Genomic DNA, 12,457 nt, shown 5'->3' on the forward strand with positions numbered 1-12,457 from the left:
AGTTTGCCAAAAGCACCTAAAGGACTTAGACCATAAGAAACAAGATTCTCTGGTCTGATGAAACCAAGATTGAATTTTCTGGCCTGAATGCCAAGTGCCACGCCTGGAGGAAACCTGGCACCATCCCTACGGTGAAGCATTGTGGTGATAGCATCATGCTGTGGGGATGTTTTTCAGCGGCAGGGACTGGCAGACCAGCCAGGATCGAGGGAAAGATGAATGGAGCAAAGTACAGAGAGATCCTTGATGAAAATCTACTCCAGAGCAGTAAGGGGTCTGAATACTTATATAAATGTGATATTTATGTTTTTTATTTTTGTATAAATTTGCAAACATTTAAAAAAATCTTGTTTTTGCTTTGTCATTATGGGGTATTGTGTGTAGATTGATGAGGGACAAAAACAATATAATCAATTTTAGAATGAGACTGTAATGTAACAAAATGTGGAAAAAGTCAAGGGGTCTGAATACTTTCCAAATGCACTTTATATACACATTATATACACACTAACACTACACTGACACTCTCACACAAAACCCACACACATTCACATGCATTACATACATACAGACACAACACAAACACACAATACACGCATACCGACACAACACAAACACACACACACACACACACACACACACACACACACACACACACACACACACACACACACACACACACACACACACACACACACACACACACACACACACACACACACACACACACACACGTGTAAAATGACATAAAATACACACAAACACACACTTTTACACTCATAATATGCTGCTGCTACTCTGTTCTTTATTTGAGTCTTATTAATATCTATCCTGATGCCTAGTCACTTTACCCTGCCTTCATGCACATATCTACCTCAAATACATCATATCCCTCCATGCACATTGATCTGGTACTGGTACCCAATCAATAGTAACTCTTGTGTTACTATTGTTCTTGTTATTATAATAATTGTATTCATCACATGTGACAAAACAAATACAGTTATATTTCATTTGACTCCTTGGCAATAAGATGGTGATTGTGAAGTCATGACATTTGACTGTTGGTTGATGTTAGCTCCCTGGCAATAGGATGGTGATTGTGAAGTCATGACATTTGACTGTTGGTTGATGTTAGCTCCCTGGCAATAGGATGGTGATTGTGAAGTCATGACATTTGACTGTTGGTTGATGTTAGCTCCCTGGCAATAGGATGGTGATTGTGAAGTCATGACATTTGACTGTTGGTTGATGTTAGCTCCCTGGCAATAGGATGGTGATTGTGAAGTCATGACATTTGACTGTTGGTTGATGTTAGCTCCCTGGCAATAGGATGGTGATTGTGTAGTTATGACCAGGATCATGGAACAGAAATAGAGCAGTCAGAAAAAGTGTGTGGTGTCAAGTACCAGGTCAATATGTTCACCAGTTATGCTAACACTCACAATCACACTGTCTGTAAACTAGGCTCAGGGAATACATACGTTTTTCTCTCAATATATTTTGAAAACAAATTTCAAATGTACAATTGCAGCATTGTTCATTTTATTGGAAAAGTAATACATACTTTAGAAGGAAATGCAATCACAACCCTCACACACAGATACAATATGTAGTCTACTGTAAATCAAATGAAAATGAGGTAACTCGCTGGCAAGTATGATACTGTATGATGGGGTTATAATGGATTGTAATTGCTGTCATAAGCATGTAAATGATCCTGACTAAATAACTGCCATTTTGAGTCCATTGGATAATTCATTCAGGATCAGCATTGACGTTCCCACCCTCAGCTACTTGTCATACCCACCAGTTTGTAGTGAATGCTTCTCAAAAATGATTTCCTGCCCATGACCTTGACAATTAGGCAGATGGTAGGATTCATTTGTGACCAAATGCTTATAGCACCTGCGGCTCTAGTCAATCCGAAGCGTTATAGATTCCCTGATAGAAATGTGAAGGTGATTTCCGATTGAGCCGACATATGCAACTTTACCGTGAATGCAGCCTCCACTAAAGTGGAAACATTGCCTTTAAAATGTCCATCATGCTGTAAAACTGAATTTCCACAATGTGTATAGATTGTGGGTTCTATTATGTATGCCACTTCACAAGCTGTCCGACTCAATCAAACAAAGGCCCTCAGCAGGAATGCCACTGGGTTATTTTTGCACTCAAGGACAAAGGGAGGGAAACAATGTGGCGTTAACAATACCCCTGGGTCTTTCCACGAAATGAGTCCCTTTTGCGTAGTGTAACTTGGTGAAAAAAACGTTTGATATGACCTAATTTTAACATTCTGTCATGAAGAGTAGATGTTCAACTAATCCCAAAACATTTTCTATACTATAGTAAGTGCCTATTAAGTGCCAAATAAAGTAACAGGGTTGACTGCAACAGCTTGACAGAACAGGGTTGAGAATTTCATCTTAAATCAGCCATACATCCCTTTGTGACAGTGGGAATGGAAGCTTGTCGCTGCAACAGGGAGGGGCAATTGAATGTAAGCTTCACACACATTTATTTTATAGACTGTCTATTTATGGGTAACAGGGTTGACATGTTATGCTCGACCCACTCCGTTTTCCACCATAAAACACCAGCAAATGGCCAAAAAGAGTAGAACCACCTCGGCTTTTTTTACACAGGAATTTGACTATTAGGAGTTAAAAGTTTATTTTGAAAAAAATATTTGTTCAGTTCACATAACAGAGTTGACCTTAAAATGAGGGACAGGTTTTTTTCGTCCTTAAAATGAATCACTAATCACATGAAATCAATAATACTCTTCAGTAATGACTTTGTCAAAGCAACAAAATAACAAGGTCTTTACAATGATGATGAAAACTTGGAACATTTTGGGGTTAAGTTGGTTAAAATCTTCTTGGAATTCACAGAGACAGAGGGACATGTCAAAATGCAAAATCTTTACACTTTAGCAAGTCTTTATTTGGATTTATTGAATTTCACATGTGGTCTATATTAAAGGGCACGTCACATTAAAGGGCTTTTAAAATTCAATATTGGTGCACAATTTCTACTTAAAACATCAAAGGGACCCCTCCCGGGTGGCGCAGTGGTCTAGTTGTGCCACCAGAGACCCTGGGTTCGCGCCCAGGCTCTGTCGCAGCCGGCGACCTTCGTCTCTCCCAAGCCCGTACAGGAGTTGTAGCGATGAGACAAGATTGTAATTACTAACAATTGGATACCATGAAATTGGGGGTAAAAGGGATGCAAAAGGGACTAATTTCATGGAAAGATCCAGCTAAGGTTATGCCAACAAGTTGAGAGATGGCAACAGCTAGGCCTCATTATTCTTTTATCCCACATTTAGCCACACACTGTTTTCAATTAAATTTTGTATTATGTAAATTCTGCATTTCTTCAGTTTTTCTGTAAATTTTGAGCAAGAATGAATAAAGTCAACAGCAATAACTGATGCAGTGGGATGCCTGGGATACCAACACTCAAACCGACACCAGTGCTCTTTATAAAGAGAGACCATAGCTCTGAGCACAGTATCTACCAACACATCATATGATTGCTAAGGAAAGCATTGTTGGGGACATGTTGGATTTCTGTATTCTTCAGGTAACAAAATCTAGCCACATTAATTACAAAATTGCTTTCTCTATTGAGTTAGCTAATCAAATAATCGTAATATCTTTCAAAGAATTGGACAAGCACAAACAATACAGGACTACACTACTCACAATGGTACAGCATTTAGGACATCTTATTTACTTACACAATCTTAATGACAGATACATCCTCAAAATGTCGAGGGTAGACAGTCTTTTAAAAATAAATGTAATGTCTGTGTTGTGTCCACTAACAAAGTAAACCTCTCCACTTGGTCAGACAAGGTAAAAGCTGATCTGGAAATAAATACAGTAATACAATTCTTTCAATATAATTTCTCTATAACTTGGGTTATTGATTGTGAAAATAGTGAACAAGTGTGAAACACAAAAGCTGCATTGACTAATTAGGCTATTATCTAACACACATTTCTGATGAACAACCTGCATTTGGAAAGGTTTAACATAATGGTCAAATAAAATGACATTGGAGCAGATTCTACATGTATTTACCATATTATGAGCAATTATGGACTTTCATGGGAGTGTTTGATTAATGTCTTTGCCCGCAGACATGAATCAGGTCCTATAATTAGCAGGCTCCTCTACGGCAAATAAAAATACTTCTCCACAGCAAATAGGGTTCTCAGCGCAAGGTAGGCTCAGGGTTCTGATATCCGATTTGATGTTTTCTCTCTGAGATTTGATCATGTTTCTATTACTAACATGTAAATGGTTGTAGGTAATTATTTTTTCTGGCTATGATCAAAAACAGATCAATTGAAAATGCTGTGATGCTTTGATACAATAGTCCTACTAGGCTGAAGCTGAATCTTAACAAGCACACTGCAGCACCACCACCAGCTGTGAGATGTGGCTGGGGAATGAATCAATTCTGTCAAATTCATGAACATACAGTGCCGTACGTAATTATTGGGACAGTGAAGCATTTTTATTTCTTTTGGCTCTATACTTCAAGTCTATGCTTCAAATCATACAAGGTTAAAGTGAAGAATATCAGCTTAATTTGAGTGTACTTTCATTTATATTGGGTGAACCGTTTAGAAATTACAGTAGTTTTTGTACATAGCAAAATTATTGGGACAAATTCACTTATATATGTATTAAAGTAGTAAAGAGTTAAGGATTTGGTCCCCTATTCATAGCACGCAATGACTACAACAAGCGTGTGGCTCTACAAAATTGTTGGATGCATTTTCTGTTTGTTTTGGTTGTGTTTCAGATTATTTTGTGCCCAATAGAAATGAATGGTAAATAATGTATTGTGTCATTTTGAGGTCACTTTTATTGTAAATAAGAATAGAATATGTTTCTAAACACTTCTACATGAATGGGGATGCTACCATGATGACGGATAATCCTGAATGTATCATGAATAATGATGAGTGAGAAAGTTATATACGCACAACTGTCATACCCCCCCCAAAAATGCTAACCTCTGTTATTGTAATGTTGAGAGGTTAGCATGTCTTGAGGGTATGATATTTGTGCATCTGTAACTTTCTCACTCATCATTATTCACAATTCATTCAGAATTATACATAACCATGGTAACATCCACAGTAATGTAGAAGTGTTTAGAAACATTCTATTCTTATTTACAATAAAAGTGACTCCAAAATTACACAATACATGATTTACCATTCATTTCAATTGGGGACAAAATTATCTGAAAAACAACCAAAACAAACAGCAAATGCATTCAACATATTTGTAGAGTCACAAGCTTGATGTAGACATTAAATATGGGACCAAATACATTTTTACTACTTTAATACACATATGTGAATTTGTCCCAATACTTTTGTTGTCCTAAAATGGGGACAAATGTACAAAAGTGCTGTAAATTCTAAATGGTTCACCTGATATGTATGAATATACCCTAAAATTAAATCTGACAGTGTGCACTTTAACCTCATAGTCATTGTTTGATTTCAAATCCAAACTATTGGAGTATAGAGCCAAAAGAAGAAAGAATGCTTCACTGTCCCAATAATTACGGAGGACTGTGTGTTGAAGGTTGTGTGAGCTTCTACTATTTGCATTGGTCCTTTGAATTTGTGCTTGCTTTCCTGCCTGCAATGCACAAGTTCTGCTCGCAAGGGATTCACTTCAGTCTGAGAGGTCAATGTAATTAACTTAAGCTACTTCACTCCCATGCGTCACTGCAGAAATCTTATAGTGAAGTCATTTTTGTTTTGTCATATTGCTGTACATAGCTCTAACACTGGAGAGTATCAAAGCACAAAACAAGTGTCTCAGAACAGCCAAAAGAGCCTAGCTAACCTTTCAAACGCATGATGTCTATTTCGCATGACACGAAGGCAAAGTTTTGTCAATCAGACCATTTTAGGCCTACTGATGTTAATGGTAGGGTTATAATAAATATTATTAGGTCATAGATTATGGACAACTAACCAAGCATGGCTACATGTCTTACTGTAGGCTACTGAAACAGTTCTGCCTTAGTCATTTATTCAATTAATGACATTACACATTGTTGATCAACACAATATTTATTCAACAAAACATTCATTACATTACTGTACTAATCAACAAAATATTATTACAGATGGTAAATATAGGAACATCTATTTCCCACTAAGGAGTAAAATATTTTGCTTACCTTTAATTAAAAATACAAAGACTACAAGGAAACAATGAGCTAACACTTCTTCTGTTTCCCCTGTCTACAGTACAGGTGAAACCAGGGGGAACGGCAGACAGGCAGGCAGACAGACAGACAGCAGGGGGTTCCCCTGTCTACAGTACGGGTGAAACCAGTGTGTGTGACCTCCTAGGCTGTAAACTCAGAATGTTCTCCCTGTACTTCCCACGCTGCCCACATGGGGAAGGCAGAAAACAAGCTGTACCATTAACCACCTCTGTACTGGCTTCTCCTGACACATCTGGTAAGTTAACAGAATTCATGGACTGTCCTAAAACAAAAAATAGAGATAACATCAAAGTGAGGTCCTGTAAAATGAAGGCTATTTTCTCAGTCTTTGAGACCGACCATGACACTCACTCATTTCCTATGAATACCTGGGAATCCAACTAACCATATTTGAGGAATCTGATAATAGTACATTAGTTCAACCTGGGTGAAATTATAACACTACTATGACTGTGAAATTATGCACATTCCGTAGTAGACACCAGAGGTGGCATGCCTGTAACGGCTGTCGTGGGTTGAAGAAGGTAAAGAGGACCAAAGTGCAGCATGGTACGTGTTCATGATGTATATTTATTTTAACTCAGAACACTACGACCAAAATAACAAAAATAGACCAACACGAAACAGTTCTGTCTGGTGCAGACACAGAGACAGAAAAAAAAAACTCCGGCGGCTCCTGACTGACGGGCGGCTCCGGCGGCTCCTGACTGACGGGCGGCTCCTGACTGACGGGCGGCTCCTGACTGACGGGTGGCTCTGGCAGCTTCTGACTGACGGGCAGCTCCTGACTGACGGGTGGCTCTGGCAGCTTCTGACTGACGGGCGGCTCCGGCGGCTCCTGACTGACGGGCGGCTCCTGACTGACGGGCGGCTCCGGCGGCTCCTGACTGACGGGCGGCTCCTGACTGACGGGTGGCTCTGGCAGCTTCTGACGGGCGGCTCCTGACTGACGGGCGGCTCCTGACTGACGGGTGGCTCTGGCAGCTTCTGACTGAGGGGCGGCTCCGGCAGCTCTTGACTGACGGGCGACTCCGGCACTAATATTATTGTTATTATTAGTGTTATATGCTGCCACTTATCACTGCTCTGGATGGGCGGCTCCGGCGACCACGGCAGCTCCGGCAGCTCCTGACTGACGGGCGGCTCCGGCAGCTCCTGACTGACGGGCGACTCCGGCAGCTCCTGACTGACGGGCGGCTCTGGCAGCTCCTGACTGATGGGCGGCTCTGGCACCTCCTGACTGACTGGCGGCTCTGGCAGCTCCGGACAGGAGGGAGGCTCTGGAAGCACTGGACAGGAGGGAGGCTCTGGAAGTGCTGGACAGGAGGGAGGCTCTGGAAGCGCTGAACAGGAGGGAGCACCTGGAGGGAGGGGACGGAGATCAGGGCGTGACAATGCACATAGGGGGCACGGGGGAATGTCACCCTCAGAGCTGCCCTGTTCATTTTTTTTATGTTGTTGTTTCGCTGTAATACCTAGTAATTTTATGAAGTTGGCTTTAGCCAGCCCAGATACTGTAGGTCCCCAAACTCATAACTAGCTACCTAGAAGCCATTTCAGGCTATCAATCAAGTTTGCATAGCTAGCTTGTCTAACTGCTGGGAAGTTTGGTAGACTTTAGCAAGCAATATCTACATGTAATGAATAAGACTCACATTCCTTTCAATCTTTTACCCAGATTTTAGCAGCGATGCAGAGAAGCACATTTTGTTTCTTTATATAAATAATGACACTCAAGATGAAAATCCTTAAATGAGATAATGAGGATTCATATCAGCCTAATCGAGGTGTAGATTACATCTCACATTCCAGTTTTTGAACTTGTAAACCAGGCTGCATGGGATTTCTCTTAATACAACTCTTAGTGCAGCCAATGGCAATGTCTGCTTTATTCATAATGCCAGAAGCCACTTGTGGATTTGACAGCTCTAATGCAGTTCCACCTCCGACACGGCTAAAACAACCGCTATGTGGATGTCGGCTAAAGTGGATCTGATTGAATAGAGCCCTAAATGTCTGTTTTTACTTGTTATAAGTTGGTGCAGGTCTCTGTGTATGGTGTTGAGATGTTTAACCAGAGACCCAGTACATTATTATTGTTATTATTAGTGTTATATGCTGCCACTTATCACTACTCTGGACAGTTCTGACTTAGAATATGTGGACAACTACAAATACCTAGGTCTGGTTAGACTGTAAACTCTCCTTCCAGACTCACATTAAGCGTTTCGAATCCAAAATTAAATCTAGAATCGGCTTCCTATTTCGCAACAAAGCATCCTTCATTCATGCTGCCAAACATAAACGGACTATCCTGCCAACCCTTGACTTCGGCGATGTCCTTTACAAAATAGCCTCCAACACTCTACTCAGCAAATTGGATGTAGTCTATCACAGTGCCATCTGTTTTGTCACCAAAGCCCCATATACTTGCTTCATATTCGTCGCCAAAGTCTTTGCTAGGTGAAGCCCCGCCTTATCTCAGCTCACTGGTCACCATCGCAGCACCCACCCGTAGCTCGCGCTCCAGCAGATATATTTCACTGGTCATCCCCAAAGCCAACTCCTATTTTGGCCGCCTTTCCTTCCAGTTCTCTGCTGCCATTGACTGGAACAAATTGCTAAAATCACTGAAGCTGGAGACTTATATCTCCCTCACTAACTTTAAGCATCAGCTGTCAGAGCAGCTTACTGATCATTGCACATGTACACAGTCCATCTGTAAATAGCCCACCCAACTACCTCATCCCCATACTGTTATTTTTATTTTGCTCCTTTGCACCCCAGTATCTCTTTTTGCACATTCATCTTCTGCACATTCATCTTCTATCACTCCAGTGTTTAATTGCAAAATTGTAATTATTTCGCCACTATGGCCTATTTATTGCCTTACCTCCCAAATCTTACTACATTTGCACACACTGTGAATAGATTTTTCTATTGTGTTATTGTGTCTATTGACTGATTGTTTGTTTATCCCATGTGTAACTCTGTGTTGTTTGTGTCACACTGCTTTGCTTTATCTTGGCCAGATCGCAGTTGTAAATGAGAACTTGTTCTCAACTGGACTACCTGGTTAAATAAAGGTGAAATAAAAATAACATAAAAGCAGACATTTAATTATAAAAATAAATAATTTCATTTCATTATTTTGTGGAAGCTATATTATAAATTTTACGAAAAATAATAAATGTGACTTGGGCAAATTTAAACCAAAAAAGTACCCAAATAATTTATTTGAAGTATAATTCAATCACTTAAGCAAATGTACTGCTTTTGTTTATAATTATACTACTTTAAAAAAAAACTTGTTTTACTTTTATTATTACATCTAAAGCCTGAGTTAATATCCAATTTTCTCTGTCAAAAACACAGTATCCCTTGCACATTGAATACTGCATTCTGACAGTTCGATAGGAGTTAAAGATAATGTCATTATGACTTACTTTGGTCAGTGCTGATTCTGTGCTAGAGGAAAATTTGCTTGATGTACATGTAGTAAAGCAATCTTTATATGATATCTGAGGAATGATCTAAGATTCTGGAAAGCAATACTGCATGTTGAATAGTACTTAAGAAATTCAGCTTTTTTAAAATCTGCATTTGTACACAGTTGCCAGGTTAACAAAACCAAAGCATGGATTACTGTCTTACTGCTTACTGGATAATGAAACCAATATGTAATTTAGTAATTTAGTTGAACCATCCCTTCAACCAAGAATGAGGGAACATTGCGATATAGGGCAGATCTTCAGCCCCAAGTGAACATTTGTTCAAGTGCATCAAGCAAGTCTCAAATGCACCCTCCCTACCCCCACGGCAGCTGGGAATGGGAGGGATTGGGACACATTGAGATACACAGACTGGTATGTTTAGCTCTGGAAGCTAATTACAGAACCTCAAGGCTGAAGTGAGGCACAAGGTGTGAAGTTGTATGAGTCAAGGGGGATTACAGTAGACAATACAGGGCACTTGCACACACAGGTCCTGCGCACACAGGTCTTGAAGGAGGTAACTTTCTTTCCAGCCATGTCAACCACTACATTACCACCTTGTAGACAGCTTCACACTTTCACTAGTCTCTTCCTACGTCTGTTGCACTAATCTGGGTAGTCATTAACTGAGACCCCTAAAAAAATATTTCTGAATAATAACCTTGCCAGAGACCTTGTATCAAGCAGGTCAAAACGTTTGTTGCTCACCTGATATTGTAATGACCACCAGATAATGCAATAACCTATTACATTATCTGGGACACAGTAACATATCAGTTAAACATTTGTTTTACATTAACTAGCCTTTTATTACATTCTTCATTTTTAATACATTATAAAATAAGTTATTATATTATCCAGTGATATTACGTTATCCATAGTCACAGGGCAGGATAATGTTGACGTTGACCCAATTTAAACTATTTGAATGTCCAGATTCCTTTACACATCTACACAATTATGCAACACGTCCCGAACTATCTCTGGAGGTGGTCAGGAAGATCTGATCACACTCAGTTCGCAACCCGTCTTTTGATCATCCAACCCTAACTATCACAACAGCTAATGGGGATCCTAATAAAATAATACAGTGTTGTAACCAGGGCTTAAGACTGAGTTAATGCATACACTAAACATAGGATCCTAATAAAATAATACAGTGTTGTAACCAGGGCTTAAGACTGAGTTAATGCATACACTAAACATTGGATCCTAATAAAATAATACAGTGTTGTAACCAGGGCTTAAGACTGAGTTAATGCATACACTAAACATAGGATCCTAATAAAATAATACAGTGTTGTAACCAGGGCTTAAGACTGAGTTAATGCATACACTAAACATTGGATCCTAATAAAAATAATACAGTGTTGTAACCAGGGCTTAAGACTGAGTTAATGCATACACTAAACATTGGATCCTAATAAAATAATACAGTGTTGTAACCAGGGCTTAAGACTGAGTTAATGCATACGCTAAACATTGGATCCTAATAAAAATAATACAGTGTTGTAACCAGGGCTTAAGACTGAGTTAATGCATACACTAAACATAGGATCCTAATAAATCACAAGAGAAAAACTATAGAAAATATTATTTACCAAGGTTTCAATTGGGATATTGTCTTTGAAGGTGAATGACATCTGCCATGGTAAAAGCAAAGGAGTAATGCATCTATTATTTGAAAGTAGAAACTAATAGTAAATTCGATAAATGTTACTTAATTATGCGTAAAATAAACAATATATTGTATTTTTTCCATGACGCCCTTGGTAGAGTCCCCTTTTGTTAAAATCTTAACATGAGTTGCTTGAGGAAGGTATGTGTTATTTCATGGCCAGGAATTATTTATGTGAGAAGGCTGCAGCTATTTAATACACACATTTCTAAACAGATAATATCCCTGCACCTGCACATTGAATACAGCATGCTGACAGTCCAGTAGGACTTACAGATAATGTCATTATGACTTACCTTGGTCAGTGGTGATTCTGTTGCTAGAGGAAGATTTGTGGAGGCTACTCCTGCATCACTAACCTATATCTTTCTTTCACCCCCGGTCAGGGAGCCCACGTGCCTTGGTGAGGGGAGAGATGGTCTTAGCCCGTGTGGGAGCAGTAGAGATGGCCTGGCAGTCTGTCAATATATGGAGACAAATGACAACAGAAGAATAGGTTAAGGTGAATCCATGTGTTGAAGTACATCAAGCACGACACACGGCAGCTGGGAATGGGATCCTTAGCGAGTCATTGAAGGGCAGGGGATGGTATGTTCAGCTGTGGAAGCTAATTGCAGAACCTCAAGGCTGAAGCGAGGGCCAGGGTGTGAAGTTGTAAGAGTCAAAAGGGCTCCAACATGCATTATACTATACAGGGGTCATATGCACAGGTCTTGAAGGATGTAACACCATTTCCAGCCAGCTATGTCACAAGTACATCATCACCTTGTTAACAGCTTCACACTTCTTGATCTTTAACAGTGTGACACTTACAAATCCAAGACCTCATGCCCCTTGTCTCAGCACTTTATCAGATATTCACTCAGTCTAATTGAGAAATACACAGGGGCTAAGCATGTTTTTGTGTATACAATGTACTAAGACTGAGTTGATGCAAACTTTACACAGAGAACGCTAATAAATGGCAGGGGGAAAAAACAAAATGCCATTCACCAAGGTTTCAATA

General features: G+C 39.7%; 1 long non-coding RNA gene across 1 annotated transcript; it reads left to right on the plus strand.

The window, feature by feature from the left end:
- The first annotated feature begins 69 nt into the window (after window positions 1-69).
- Window positions 70-11,948, plus strand: LOC135518542 (uncharacterized). The gene is made up of 3 exons (XR_010452166.1): window positions 70-267; window positions 6,299-6,514; window positions 11,838-11,948. It is a non-coding gene; the product is annotated as an uncharacterized LOC135518542 (long non-coding RNA).
- Window positions 11,949-12,457: the final 509 nt, after the last annotated feature.

The sequence above is a fragment of the Oncorhynchus masou genome, chromosome 28 (assembly GCF_036934945.1).
Source record: "Oncorhynchus masou masou isolate Uvic2021 chromosome 28, UVic_Omas_1.1, whole genome shotgun sequence".
NCBI lineage: Eukaryota > Metazoa > Chordata > Actinopteri > Salmoniformes > Salmonidae > Oncorhynchus > Oncorhynchus masou.